General features: G+C 45.9%; 1 long non-coding RNA gene across 1 annotated transcript in view; it reads left to right on the top strand.

The window, feature by feature from the left end:
- The window catches only part of LOC125774470 (uncharacterized), a 64,470-nt gene that overhangs the window by 19,607 nt on the left and 31,619 nt on the right, over nt 1-13,244 (top strand). The window contains exon 7 of the long non-coding RNA XR_007420935.1: nt 8,046-8,311. This is a non-coding gene — a long non-coding RNA (uncharacterized LOC125774470). The remainder of the gene's footprint in view (nt 1-8,045; nt 8,312-13,244) is intronic.

Genomic DNA, 13,244 nt, shown 5'->3' with positions numbered 1-13,244 from the left:
TATGACTCAATTCTTGTCAGAGTTATTCGGTTTCCCCTAGTCGCACCTACATAGCATCCTGTGTTCATTACCTGCCTACAAGAACCAGTAACACCTTCCGCATGCATAGGCGCGTAGCGACAACGAACAGTGCTAGGTACCTGTCGTCTGTGTGAATGCTCATGGGAAAAAATTAGCACGTGTAGCAGCTACCTCGTATTTCTGTGTGTTTAAAGAAATTTTCCATAAAACCACACCTTAAGGGTAGTTAAAAAGGTCCAAACAGCGTCTAATATTTTTTAGCGGAACAAATTGGTATGGTAGGAAACAAACCTGTCATGCAATATTTTCCCCCAAAAATATCTAAAAGCACGAAAGAATTATTTTTTGCATCATACGTGCAGTGAAATCCATTCCCATTCAGCTTCATTTATATACGGTAAACAACGTACCCCCTCGACGACTGGTCGGATGGCGCAAATGTAAGCATGACTTTCTTCTACACCAATTTCTAATCCAATGTTCTCTATCATTTCAGCAAAAGCTCCAAGGAAGTTGTATGGGGAAAAAAGATTCTCTCACGCTCTCACGAGAGAGTGAATTTGAGGAACCCCCCTGGCGATTTTATTTTCTGAAATTCATTTATTTTTTTGCTAAAATCCGGCGTAGATCCACACGCTACGAACGCTCGCGGGCGACTGAAGCGGGCGTGGCTATGCGGGGGTTTATATACCAACCCGGTTTGAGTGTGTGCGTGTGGTCGCTAAATGTCTTCCTCCGGGACTCCGCGGTGGATTCCGAACAGACCCGTTAGGGACCATGAGAACAAAAGAAACTCGACCGCATGAACTCGCTTTTGCATGACTGGGTCTTGGCTAATGTGTCTTGGCTAATGTGTCTTGGCTAATGTGTCTTGGCTAAGGTGTCTTGGCTAAGGTGTCTTGGCTAATGTGTCTTGGCTATTGTGTCTTGGCTAAGGTGTCTTGACTAATGTGTCTTGGCTAATGTGTCTTGGCTAATGTGTCTTGGCTAATGTGTCTTGGCTAATGTGTCTTGGCTAATGTGTCTTGGCTAAGGTGTCTTGGCTAATGTGTCTTGGCTAAGGTGTCTTGGCTAATGTGTCTTGGCTAAGGTGTCTTGGCTAAGGTGTCTTGGCTAATGTGTCTTGGCTAAGGTGTCTTGGCTAATGTGTCTTGGCTAATGTGTCTTGGCTAAGGTGTCTTGGCTAAGGTGTCTTGGCTAATGTGTCTTGGCTAATGTGTCTTGGCTAAGGTGTCTTGGCAAATGTGTCTTGGCTAAGGTGTCTTGGCTAAGGTGTCTTGGCTAATGTGTCTTGGCTAATGTGTCTTGACTAATGTGTCTTGGCTAAGGTGTCTTGGCTAATGTGTCTTGGCTAATGTGTCTTGGCTAATGTGTCTTGGCTAATGTGTCTTGGCTAATGTGTCTTGGCTAATGTGTCTTGGCTAATGTGTCTTGGCTAAGGTGTCTTGGCTAATGTGTCTTGGCTAAGGTGTCTTGGCTAATGTGTCTTGGCTAAGGTGTCTTGGCTAAGGTGTCTTGGCTAATGTGTCTTGGCTAAGGTGTCTTGGCTAATGTGTCTTGGCTAATGTGTCTTGGCTAATGTGTCTTGGCTAATGTGTCTTGGCTAATGTGTCTTGGCTAAGGTGTCTTGGCTAAGGTGTCTTGGCTAATGTGTCTTGGCTAATGTGTCTTGGCTAAGGTGTCTTGGCAAATGTGTCTTGGCTAAGGTGTCTTGGCTAAGGTGTCTTGGCTAATGTGTCTTGGCTAATGTGTCTTGACTAATGTGTCTTGGCTAAGGTGTCTTGGCTAATGTGTCTTGGCTATTGTGTCTTGGCTAATGTGTCTTGACTAATGTGTCTTGGCTAATGTGTCTTGGCTAAGGTGTCTTGGCTAAGGTGTCTTGGCTAATGTGTCTTGGCTATTGTGTCTTGGCTAAGGTGTCTTGACTAATGTGTCTTGGCTAATGTGTCTTGGCTAATGTGTCTTGGCTAATGTGTCTTGGCTAATGTGTCTTGGCTAAGGTGTCTTGGTTAAGGTGTCTTGGCTAAGGTGTCTTGGCTAAGGTGTCATGGCTAAGGTGTCTTGGCTAAGGTGTCTTGGCTAAGGTGTCTTGGCTAAGGTGTCTTGGCTAATGTGTCTTGGCTAAGGTGTCTTGGCTAATGTGTCTTGGCTAATGTGTCTTGGCTAAGGTGTCTTGGCTAAGGTGTCTTGGCTAATGTGTCTTGGCTAATGTGTCTTGGCTAAGGTGTCTTGGCAAATGTGTCTTGGCTAAGGTGTCTTGGCTAAGGTGTCTTGGCTAATGTGTCTTGGCTAATGTGTCTTGACTAATGTGTCTTGGCTAAGGTGTCTTGGCTAATGTGTCTTGGCTATTGTGTCTTGGCTAAGGTGTCTTGACTAATGTGTCTTGGCTAATGTGTCTTGGCTAATGTGTCTTGGCTAATGTGTCTTGGCTAATGTGTCTTGGCTAATGTGTCTTGGCTAAGGTGTCTTGGCTAATGTGTCTTGGCTAAGGTGTCTTGGCTAATGTGTCTTGGCTAAGGTGTCTTGGCTAAGGTGTCTTGGCTAATGTGTCTTGGCTAAGGTGTCTTGGCTAATGTGTCTTGGCTAATGTGTCTTGGCTAAGGTGTCTTGGCTAAGGTGTCTTGGCTAATGTGTCTTGGCTAATGTGTCTTGGCTAAGGTGTCTTGGCAAATGTGTCTTGGCTAAGGTGTCTTGGCTAAGGTGTCTTGGCTAATGTGTCTTGGCTAATGTGTCTTGACTAATGTGTCTTGGCTAAGGTGTCTTGGCTAATGTGTCTTGGCTAATGTGTCTTGGCTAATGTGTCTTGGCTAATGTGTCTTGGCTAATGTGTCTTGGCTAAGGTGTCTTGGCTAATGTGTCTTGGCTAAGGTGTCTTGGCTAATGTGTCTTGGCTAAGGTGTCTTGGTTAATGTGTCTTGGCTAAGGTGTCTTGGCTAAGGTGTCTTGGTTAATGTGTCTTGGCTAAGGTGTCTTGGCTAAGGTGTCTTGGCTAATGTGTCTTGGCTATTGTGTCTTGGCTAATGTGTCTTGGCTAAGGTGTCTTGGATAAGGTGTCTTGGCTAATGTGTCTTGGCTAAAGTTTCTTGGCTAAGGTGTCTTGGCTAATGTGTCTTGGCTAAGGTGTCTTGGCTAAGATGTCTTGGCTAAGGTGTCTTGGCTAAGGTGTCTTGGCTAAGGTGTCTTGGCTAAGATGTCTTGGCTAAGGTGTCTTGGCTAAGGTGTCTTGGCTAATGTGTCTTGGCTAAGGTGTCTTGGCTAATGTGTCTTGGCTAAGGTGTCTTGGCTAAGGTGTCTTGGCTAAGGTGTCTTGGCTAAGGTGTCTTGGCTAATGTGTCTTGGCTAAGGTGTCTTGGCTAATGTGTCTTGGCTAATGTGTCTTGGCTATTGTGTCTTGGCTAAGGTGTCTTGGCTAAGGTGTCTTGGCTAATGTGTCTTGGCTAATGTGTCTTGGCTAAGGTGTCTTGGCAAATGTGTCTTGGCTAAGGTGTCTTGGCTAAGGTGTCTTGGCTATTGTGTCTTGGCTAAGGTGTCTTGGCTAAGGTGTCTTGGCTAAGGTGTCTTGGCTAAGGTGTCTTGGCTAAGGTGTCTTGGCTAATGTGTCTTGGCTAAAGTGTCTTGGCTTAGGTGTCTTGGCTAATGTGTCTTGGCTAAGGTGTCTTCGATAAGGTGTCTTGGCTAATGTGTCTTGGCTAATGTGTCTTGGCTAATGTGTCTTGGCTAAGGTGTCTTGGCTAATGTGTCTTGTCTATTGTGTCTTGGCTAAGGTGTCTTGGCTAATGTGTCTTGGCTAATGTGTCTTGGCTAATGTGTCTTGGCTAATGTGTCTTGGCTAATGTGTCTTGGCTAATGTGTCTTGGCTAAGGTGTCTTGGCTAATGTGTCTTGGCTAAGGTGTCTTGGCTAATGTGTCTTGGCTAAAGTGTCTTGGCTAATGTGTCTTGGCTAATGTGTCTTGGCTAATGTGTCTTGGCTAAGGTGTCCCCAATTAGCAATTCAACCACGCCTGCTAATAAATACTATTGCCGCTATGTTCTGGCCTACAGGCGAAGTGAGATAAAAAACGTGCACATACGCATATACACGGTACGCTGTCGATCCCAATTAGCCCTTTCTCCCTCTACCTAACTAAGGATCATCCTGCTAAAGCGAGAATGCGTGTTGGGATCGCGCATCGATACACACTAACACATTCAAAGACACCATGTGTGTACACAGCGTACGAGCGCCTGCACGATCCTAGGGGCGTGACGCGGGTCGATGTGGAATCCATGTGGAACGCATCGGGACTGCTCGCAGCGTACGGGCGCATGCACGATCCTGGCGGATGAATATGGAAGCTTTCGAGTCCATGTGGAATCCTGTCGGAATCCATGTGGGATCCTCACGGCGTCCATGTGGAAAGCAACGCTAGCCCTCGCAGTGTACGGGCGCTTGCACGATCCTTGTGGGTGAATGTTTAATGCCGGTGAATGAGTCCATGTGGAAAGCTGCAAGACCGCTCGCAGTGGACGGTGTTTTGGTCGCGATGGTCGTAGCGCAGCGTGCACAAGCGCGTTCAGTTTTCTTCATTTATTTGTATTAAAATTATTATTTATTTACAAACCACCGATTACAATATGTTGGCCACACTTTGGGCTAATAGTTGCAAGATTTTCCCGTGAGATATTTAAATAAAATAGTATTATATTTCAATGACAAAAACGAGGTATTTTCGCTACAATTCTATGCCTTGCTTTAGCTATTTCCTCGCGGCCGTCCGTAACGGCTTTGGTTTTTAGCGAATAACTAAAAAAGTTGAAGAGCTAGACAAAAATGATGTTCTACAAAGTTGTAAAGAATAACATTTTGCATCTTTCAAAGATATTTATAGATTTTTATACAAATGATTAACCATGTTATTTTGATAAAATATATCGGGGATTGCTTCAGCGTCACAAATTTAATTTTTAAATTCATTCAAACATACGATTTGGATAAAAGTGTAAAGGACAGTGTTGACCTACTTATGAACAACTGTTATGAAAAATTTTGGACTTCTGAACAGCTTTTAAATTGATCGTTCACTGCCTGTAGTCCCATCGTTCGACACCTAATCGACGCATCCTGTTACATTCATATTCTTTACCTATGTACCCGAACGCATAACTGGTACGCGAGTCGGTGTTTAGCCGGTAACCATTTCTTGGCCAAGCAATGGTTTGTGGTATGACTCAATTCTTGTCAGAGTTATTCGGTTTCCCCTAGTCGCACCTACATAGCATCCTGTGTTCATTACCTGCCTACAAGAACCAGTAACACCTTCCGCATGCATAGGCGCGTAGCGACAACGAACAGTGCTAGGTACCTGTCGTCTGTGTGAATGCTCATGGGAAAAAATTAGCACGTGTAGCAGCTACCTCGTATTTCTGTGTGTTTAAAGAAATTTTCCATAAAACCACACCTTAAGGGTAGTTAAAAAGGTCCAAACAGCGTCTAATATTTTTTAGCGGAACAAATTGGTATGGTAGGAAACAAACCTGTCATGCAATATTTTCCCCCAAAAATATCTAAAAGCACGAAAGAATTATTTTTTGCATCATACGTGCAGTGAAATCCATTCCCATTCAGCTTCATTTATATACGGTAAACAACGTACCCCCTCGACGACTGGTCGGATGGCGCAAATGTAAGCATGACTTTCTTCTACACCAATTTCTAATCCAATGTTCTCTATCATTTCAGCAAAAGCTCCAAGGAAGTTGTATGGGGAAAAAAGATTCTCTCACGCTCTCACGAGAGAGTGAATTTGAGGAACCCCCCTGGCGATTTTATTTTCTGAAATTCATTTATTTTTTTGCTAAAATCCGGCGTAGATCCACACGCTACGAACGCTCGCGGGCGACTGAAGCGGGCGTGGCTATGCGGGGGTTTATATACCAACCCGGTTTGAGTGTGTGCGTGTGGTCGCTAAATGTCTTCCTCCGGGACTCCGCGGTGGATTCCGAACAGACCCGTTAGGGACCATGAGAACAAAAGAAACTCGACCGCATGAACTCGCTTTTGCATGACTGGGTCTTGGCTAATGTGTCTTGGCTAATGTGTCTTGGCTAATGTGTCTTGGCTAAGGTGTCTTGGCTAATGTGTCTTGGCTAAGGTGTCTTGGCTAATGTGTCTTGGCTAATGTGTCTTGGCTAATGTGTCTTGGCTAATGTGTCTTGGCTAAGGTGTCTTGGCTAATGTGTCTTGGCTAAGGTGTCTTGGCTAATGTGTCTTGGCTAATGTGTCTTGGCTTAGTTGTCTTCGCTAAGGTGTCTTGGCTAAGGTGTCTTGGCTAAGGTGTCTTGGCTAATGTGTCTTGGCTAAGGTGTCTTGGCTAATGTGTCTTGGCTAAGGTGTCTTGGCTAAGGTGTCTTGGCTATTGTGTCTTGGCTAAGGTGTCTTGGTTAAGGTGTCTTGGCTAAGGTGTCTTGGCTAATGTGTCTTGGCTAAAGTGTCTTGGCTAATGTGTCTTGGCTAATGTGTCTTGGCTAATGTGTCTTGGCTAATGTGTCTTGGCTAAGGTGTCTTGGCTAATGTGTCTTGGCTAAGGTGTCTTGGCTAATGTGTCTTGGCTAATGTGTCTTGGCTATTGTGTCTTGGCTAAGGTGTCTTGGCTAAGGTGTCTTGGCTAATGTGTCTTGGCTAATGTGTCTTGGCTAAGGTGTCTTGGCAAATGTGTCTTGGCTAATGTGTCTTGGCTAAGGTGTCTTGGCTAAGGTGTCTTGGCTAAGGTGTCTTGGCTAAGGTGTCTTGGCTAATGTGTCTTGGCTAAGGTGTCTTGGCTAATGTGTCTTGGCTAAGGTGTCTTGCCTAAGGTGTCTTGGCTATTGTGTCTTGGCTAAGGTGTCTTGGCTAAGGTGTCTTGGCTAAGGTGTCTTGGCTAATGTGTCTTGGCTAAAGTGTCTTGGCTAATTTGTCTTGGCTAATGTGTCTTGGCTAATGTGTCTTGACTAATGTGTCTTGGCTAATGTGTCTTGGCTAAGGTGTCTTGGCTAATGTGTCTTGGCTAAGGTGTCTTGGCTAATGTGTCTTGGCTAATGTGTCTTGGCTATTGTGTCTTGGCTAATGTGTCTTGGCTAAGGTGTCTTGGCTAATGTGTCTTGGCTAATGTGTCTTGGCTAAGGTGTCTTGGCTAATGTGTCTTGGCTAAGGTGTCTTGGCTAATGTGTCTTGGCTAATGTGTCTTGGCTATTGTGTCTTGGCTAAGGTGTCTTGGCTAAGGTGTCTTGGCTAATGTGTCTTGGCTAATGTGTCTTGGCTAATGTGTCTTGGCTAAGGTGTCTTGGCTAATGTGTCTTGGCTAAGGTGTCTCGGCTAATGTGTCTTGGCTAAGGTGTCTTAGCTAAGGTGTCTTGGCTAAGGTGTCTCGGCTAAGGTGTGTCTTGGCTAATGTGTCTTGGCTAAGGTGTCTTGGCTAATGTGTCTTGGCTAAGGTGTCTTGGCTAATGTGTCTTGGCTAATGTGTCTTGGCTAATGTGTCTTGGCTAATGTGTCTTGGCTAAGGTGTCTTGGCTAATGTGTCTTGGCTAAGGTGTCTTGGCTAATGTGTCTTGGCTAATGTGTCTTGGCTATTGTGTCTTGGCTAAGGTGTCTTGGCTAAGGTGTCATGGCTAAGGTGTCGTGGCTAAGGTGTCTTGGCTAATGTGTCTTGGCTAATGTGTCTCGGCTAATGTGTCTTGGCTAAGGTGTCTTGGCTAATGTGTCTCGGCTAAGGTGTCTTGGCTAAGGTGTCTTGGCTAAGGTGTCTCGGCTAATGTGTCTCGGCTAATGTGTCTTGGCTAAAGTGTCTTGGCTAAGGTCTCTTGGCTAAGGTGTCTTGGCTAATGTGTCTTGGCTAAGGTGTCTTGGCTAATGTGTCTTGGCTAAGGTGTCTTAGCTAAGGTGTCTTGGCTAATGTGTTTTGGCTAAGGTGTCTTGGCTTATGTGTCTTGGCTAAGGTGTCTTGGCTAAGGTGTCTTGGCTAATGTGTCTTGGCTAAGGTGTCTTGGCTAATGTGTCTTGGCTAAGGTGTCTTGGCTAATGTGTCTTGGCTAATGTGTCTTGGCTAATGTGTCTCGGCTAATGTGTCTTGGCTAAGGTGTCTTGGCTAAGGTGTCTTGGCTAAGGTGTCTCGGCTAATGTGTCTTGGCTAAGGTGTCTTGGCTAATGTGTCTTGGCTAATGTGTCTTGGCTAAGGTGTCTTGGCTAAGGTGTCTTGGCTAATGTGTCTCGGCTAAGGTGTCTTGGCTAATGTGTCTTGGCTAATGTGTCTTGGCTAAGGTGTCTTGGCAAATGTGTCTTGGCTAATGTGTCTTGGCTAAGGTGTCTTGGCTAAGGTGTCTTGGCTAAGGTGTCTTGGCTAAGGTGTCTTGGCTAATGTGTCTTGGCTAAGGTGTCTTGGCTAATGTGTCTTGGCTAAGGTGTCTTGCCTAAGGTGTCTTGGCTATTGTGTCTTGGCTAAGGTGTCTTGGCTAAGGTGTCTTGGCTAAGGTGTCTTGGCTAATGTGTCTTGGCTAAAGTGTCTTGGCTAATTTGTCTTGGCTAATGTGTCTTGGCTAATGTGTCTTGACTAATGTGTCTTGGCTAATGTGTCTTGGCTAAGGTGTCTTGGCTAATGTGTCTTGGCTAAGGTGTCTTGGCTAATGTGTCTTGGCTAATGTGTCTTGGCTATTGTGTCTTGGCTAAGGTGTCTTGGCTAAGGTGTCTTGGCTAATGTGTCTTGGCTAATGTGTCTTGGCTAAGGTGTCTTGGCTAATGTGTCTTGGCTAAGGTGTCTTGGCTAATGTGTCTTGGCTAATGTGTCTTGGCTATTGTGTCTTGGCTAAGGTGTCTTGGCTAAGGTGTCTTGGCTAATGTGTCTTGGCTAATGTGTCTTGGCTAATGTGTCTTGGCTAAGGTGTCTTGGCTAATGTGTCTTGGCTAAGGTGTCTCGGCTAATGTGTCTTGGCTAAGGTGTCTTAGCTAAGGTGTCTTGGCTAAGGTGTCTCGGCTAAGGTGTGTCTTGGCTAATGTGTCTTGGCTAAGGTGTCTTGGCTAATGTGTCTTGGCTAAGGTGTCTTGGCTAATGTGTCTTGGCTAATGTGTCTTGGCTAATGTGTCTTGGCTAATGTGTCTTGGCTAAGGTGTCTTGGCTAATGTGTCTTGGCTAAGGTGTCTTGGCTAATGTGTCTTGGCTAATGTGTCTTGGCTATTGTGTCTTGGCTAAGGTGTCTTGGCTAAGGTGTCATGGCTAAGGTGTCGTGGCTAAGGTGTCTTGGCTAATGTGTCTTGGCTAATGTGTCTCGGCTAATGTGTCTTGGCTAAGGTGTCTTGGCTAATGTGTCTCGGCTAAGGTGTCTTGGCTAAGGTGTCTTGGCTAAGGTGTCTCGGCTAATGTGTCTCGGCTAATGTGTCTTGGCTAAAGTGTCTTGGCTAAGGTCTCTTGGCTAAGGTGTCTTGGCTAATGTGTCTTGGCTAAGGTGTCTTGGCTAATGTGTCTTGGCTAAGGTGTCTTAGCTAAGGTGTCTTGGCTAATGTGTTTTGGCTAAGGTGTCTTGGCTTATGTGTCTTGGCTAAGGTGTCTTGGCTAAGGTGTCTTGGCTAAGGTGTCTTGGCTAATGTGTCTCGGCTAAGGTGTCTTGGCTAATGTGTCTTGGCTAAGGTGTCTTGGCTAATGTGTCTTGGCTAAAGTGTCTTGGCTAAGGTGTCTTGGCTAATGTGTCTCGGCTAAAGTGTCTTGGCTAAGGTGTCTTGGCTAAGGTGTCTTGGCTAAGGTGTCTTGGCTAAGGTGTCTTGGCTAATGTGTCTCGGCTAAGGTGTCTTGGCTAATGTGTCTTGGCTAATGTGTCTTGGCTAAGGTGTCTTGGCTAAGGTGTCTTGGCTAAGGTGTCTTGGCTAAGGTGTCTTGGCTAAGGTGTCTTGGCTAATGTGTCTTGGCTAAGGTGTCTTGGCTAATGTGTCTCGGCTAAGGTGTCTTGGCTAAGGTGTCTTGGCTAAGGTGTCTTGGCTAAGGTGTCTTGGCTAAGGTGTCTTGGCTAAGGTGTCTTGGCTAATGTGTCTTGGCTAAGGTGTCTCGGCTAATGTGTCTTGGCTAAGGTGTCTTAGCTAAGGTGTCTTGGCTAATGTGTTTTGGCTAAGGTGTCTTGGCTAAGGTGTCTTGGCTAAGGTGTCTTGGCTAAGGTGTCTTGGCTAATGTGTCTTGGCTAAGGTGTCTTGGCTAATGTGTCTCGGCTAAGGTGTCTTGGCTAAGGTGTCTTGGCTAATGTGTCTCGGCTAAGGTGTCTTGGCTAAGGTGTCTTGGCTAAGGTGCCTCGGCTAATGTGTCTTGGCTAAGGTGTCTTAGCTAAGGTGTCTTGGCTAATGTGTTTTGGCTAAGGTGTCTTGGCTAATGTGTCTTGGCTAAGGTGTCTCGGCTAAGGTGTGTCTTGGCTAATGTGTCTTGGCTAAGGTGTCTTGGCTAATGTGTCTTGGCTAAGGTGTCTTGGCTAATGTGTCTTGGCTAATGTGTCTTGGCTAAGGTGTCTTGGCTAATGTGTCTTGGCTAAGGTGTCTTGGCTAAGGTGTCTTGGCTAATGTGTCTCGGCTAAAGTGTCTTGGCTAAGGTGTCTTGGCTAAGATGTCTTGGCTAATGTGTCTTGGCTAATGTGTCTTGGCTAAGGTGTCTTGGCTAAGGTGTCTTGGCTAATGTGTCTCGGCTTATGTGTCTCGGCTAAAGTGTCTTGGCTAAGGTGTCTTGGCTAAGGTGTCTCGGCTAAGGTGTCTTGGCTAAGGTGTCTTGGCTAATGTGTCTTGGCTAATGTGTCTTGGCTAAGGTGTCTTGGCTAATGTGTCTTGGCTAAGGTGTCTTGGCTAATGTGTCTTGGCTAATGTGTCTTGGCTAAGGTGTCTTGGCTAAGGTGTCTTGGCTAATGTGTGTCTTGGCTAAGGTGTCTTGGCTAAGGTGTCTTGGCTAAGGTGTCTTGGCTAATGTGTCTTGGCTAATGTGTCTTGGCTAAGGTGTCTTGGCTAAGGTGTCTCGGCTAAGGTGTCTTGGCTAATGTGTCTTGGCTAAGGTGTCTTGGCTAATGTGTCTTGGCTAATGTGTCTTGGCTAAGGTGTCTTGGCTAAGGTGTCTTGGCTAAGGTGTCTAGGCTAATGTGTCTTGGCTAATGTGTCTCGGCTAAGGTGTCTTGGCTAATGTGTCTTGGCTAAGGTGTCTTGGCTAAGGTGTCTTGGCTAAGGTGTCTTGGCTAAGGTGTCTTGGCTAATGTGTCTTGGCTAAGGTGTCTTGGCTAAGGTGTCTTGGCTAAGGTGTCTTGGCTAATGTGTCTTGGCTAATGTGTCTCGTCTAAGGTGTCTCGTCTAAGGTGTCTTGGCTAAGGTGTCTTGGCTAATGTGTCTTGGCTAAGGTGTCTTGGCTATTGTGTCTTGGCTAAGGTGTCTTGGCTAAGGTGTCTTGGCTAAGGTGTCTTGGCTAAGGTGTCTTGGCTAAGGTGTCTTGGCTAAGGTGTCTTGGCTAAGGTGTCTTGGCTAATGTGTCTTGGCTAATGTGTCTTGGCTAAGGTGTCTTGGCTAAGGTGTCTTGGCTAAGGTGTCTTGGCTAAAGTGTCTCGGCTAAAGTGTCTTGGCTAATGTGTCTTGGCTAATGTGTCTTGGCTAAGGTGTCTTGGCTAAGGTGTCTTGGCTTATGTGTCTTGGCTAAGGTGTCTTGGCTAAGGTGTCTTGGCTAATGTGTCTCGGCTAAGGTGTCTTGGCTAAGGTGTCTTGGCTAAGGTGTCTTGGCTAATGTGTCTTGGCTAAAAAGTCTTGGCTAAGGTGTCTTGGCTAAGGTGTCTTGGCTAAGGTGTCTTGGCTAGTGTGTCTCGGCTAAGGTGTCTTGGCTAATGTGTCTTGGCTAATGTGTCTTGGCTAATGTGTCTTGGCTAATGTGTCTCGGCTAAGGTGTCTTGGCTAAGGTGTCTTGGCTAATGTGTCTTGGCTAAGGTGTCTTGGCCAATGTGTCTTGGCTAAGGTGTCTTGGCTAAGGTGTCTTGGCTAATGTGTCTTGGCTAATGTGTCTTGGCTAAGGTGTCTTGGCTAAGGTGTCTTGGCTAATGTGTCTTGGCTAAGGTGTCTTGGCTAAGGTGTCTTGGCTAAGGTGTCTTGGCTGAGGTGTCTTGGCTAAGGTGTCTTGGCTAAGGTGTCTTGGCTAAGGTGTCTTGGCTAAGGTGTCTTGGCTAATGTGTCTCGGCTAAGGTGTCTTGGCTAAGGTGTCTTGGCTAAGGTGTCTTGGCTAAGGTGTCTTGGCTAAGGTGTCTTGGCTAATGTGTCTCGGCTAAAGTGTCTTGGCTAATGTGTCTTGGCTAAGGTGTCTTGGCTAAAGTGTCTTGGCTAATGTGTCTTGGCTAATGTGTCTTGGCTAAGGTGTCTTGGCTAAGGTGTCTTGGCTAATGTGTCTTGGCTAAGGTGTCTTGGCTAATGTGTCTTGGCTAAGGTGTCTTGGCTAAGGTGTCTTTGCTAAGGTGTCTTGGCTGATGTGTCTTGGCTAAGGTGTCTTGGCTAATGTGTCTCGGCTAAGGTGTCTTGGCTATTGTGTCTTGGCTAAGGTGTCTTGGCTAAGGTGTCTTGGCTAAGGTGTCTTGGCTAATGTGTCTCGGCTAAAGTGTCTTGGCTAATGTGTCTTGGCTAAGGTGTCTTGGCTAATGTGTCTTGGCTAATGTGTCTTGGCTAAGGTGTCTTTTCTAAGGTGTCTTGGCTAATGTGTCTCGGCTAAAGTGTCGGTGTCTCGGCTAAAGTGCTAAGGTGTCTTGGCTAAGGTGTCTTGGCTAAGGTGTCTTGGCTAATGTGTCTTGGCTAATGTGTCTTGGCTAATGTGTCTTGGCTAAGGTGTCTTGGCTAAGGTGTCTTGGCTAAGGTGTCTTGGCTAAGGTGTCTTGGCTAATGTGTCTTGGCTAATGTGTCTTGGCTAATGTGTCTTGGCTAAGGTGTCTTGGCTAAGGTGTCTTGGCTAATGTGTCTTGGCTAAAGTGTCTTGGCTTAGGTGTCTTGGCTAATGTGTCTCGGCTAAGGTGTCTTGGCTAATGTGTCTTGGCTAAGGTGTCTTGGCTAATGTGTCTCGGCTAATGTGTCTTGGCTAAGGTGTCTTGGCTAAGGTGTCTTGGCTAATGTGTCTTGGCAAATGTGTCTTGGCTAAGGTGTCTTGGCTAATGTGTCTTGGCTAAAGTGTCTTGGCTAAGGTGTCTTGGCTATTGTGTCTCGGCTAAGGTGTCTTGGCTAAAGTGTCTTGGCTAA

Source organism: Anopheles funestus, unplaced genomic scaffold (genome assembly GCF_943734845.2).
Source record: "Anopheles funestus unplaced genomic scaffold, idAnoFuneDA-416_04 scaffold_10_ctg1, whole genome shotgun sequence".
Classification (NCBI taxonomy): domain Eukaryota; kingdom Metazoa; phylum Arthropoda; class Insecta; order Diptera; family Culicidae; genus Anopheles; species Anopheles funestus.
The sequence above is the reverse complement of the archived record's forward strand: the minus strand, read 5'-3'. Positions and strand labels throughout refer to the sequence as shown.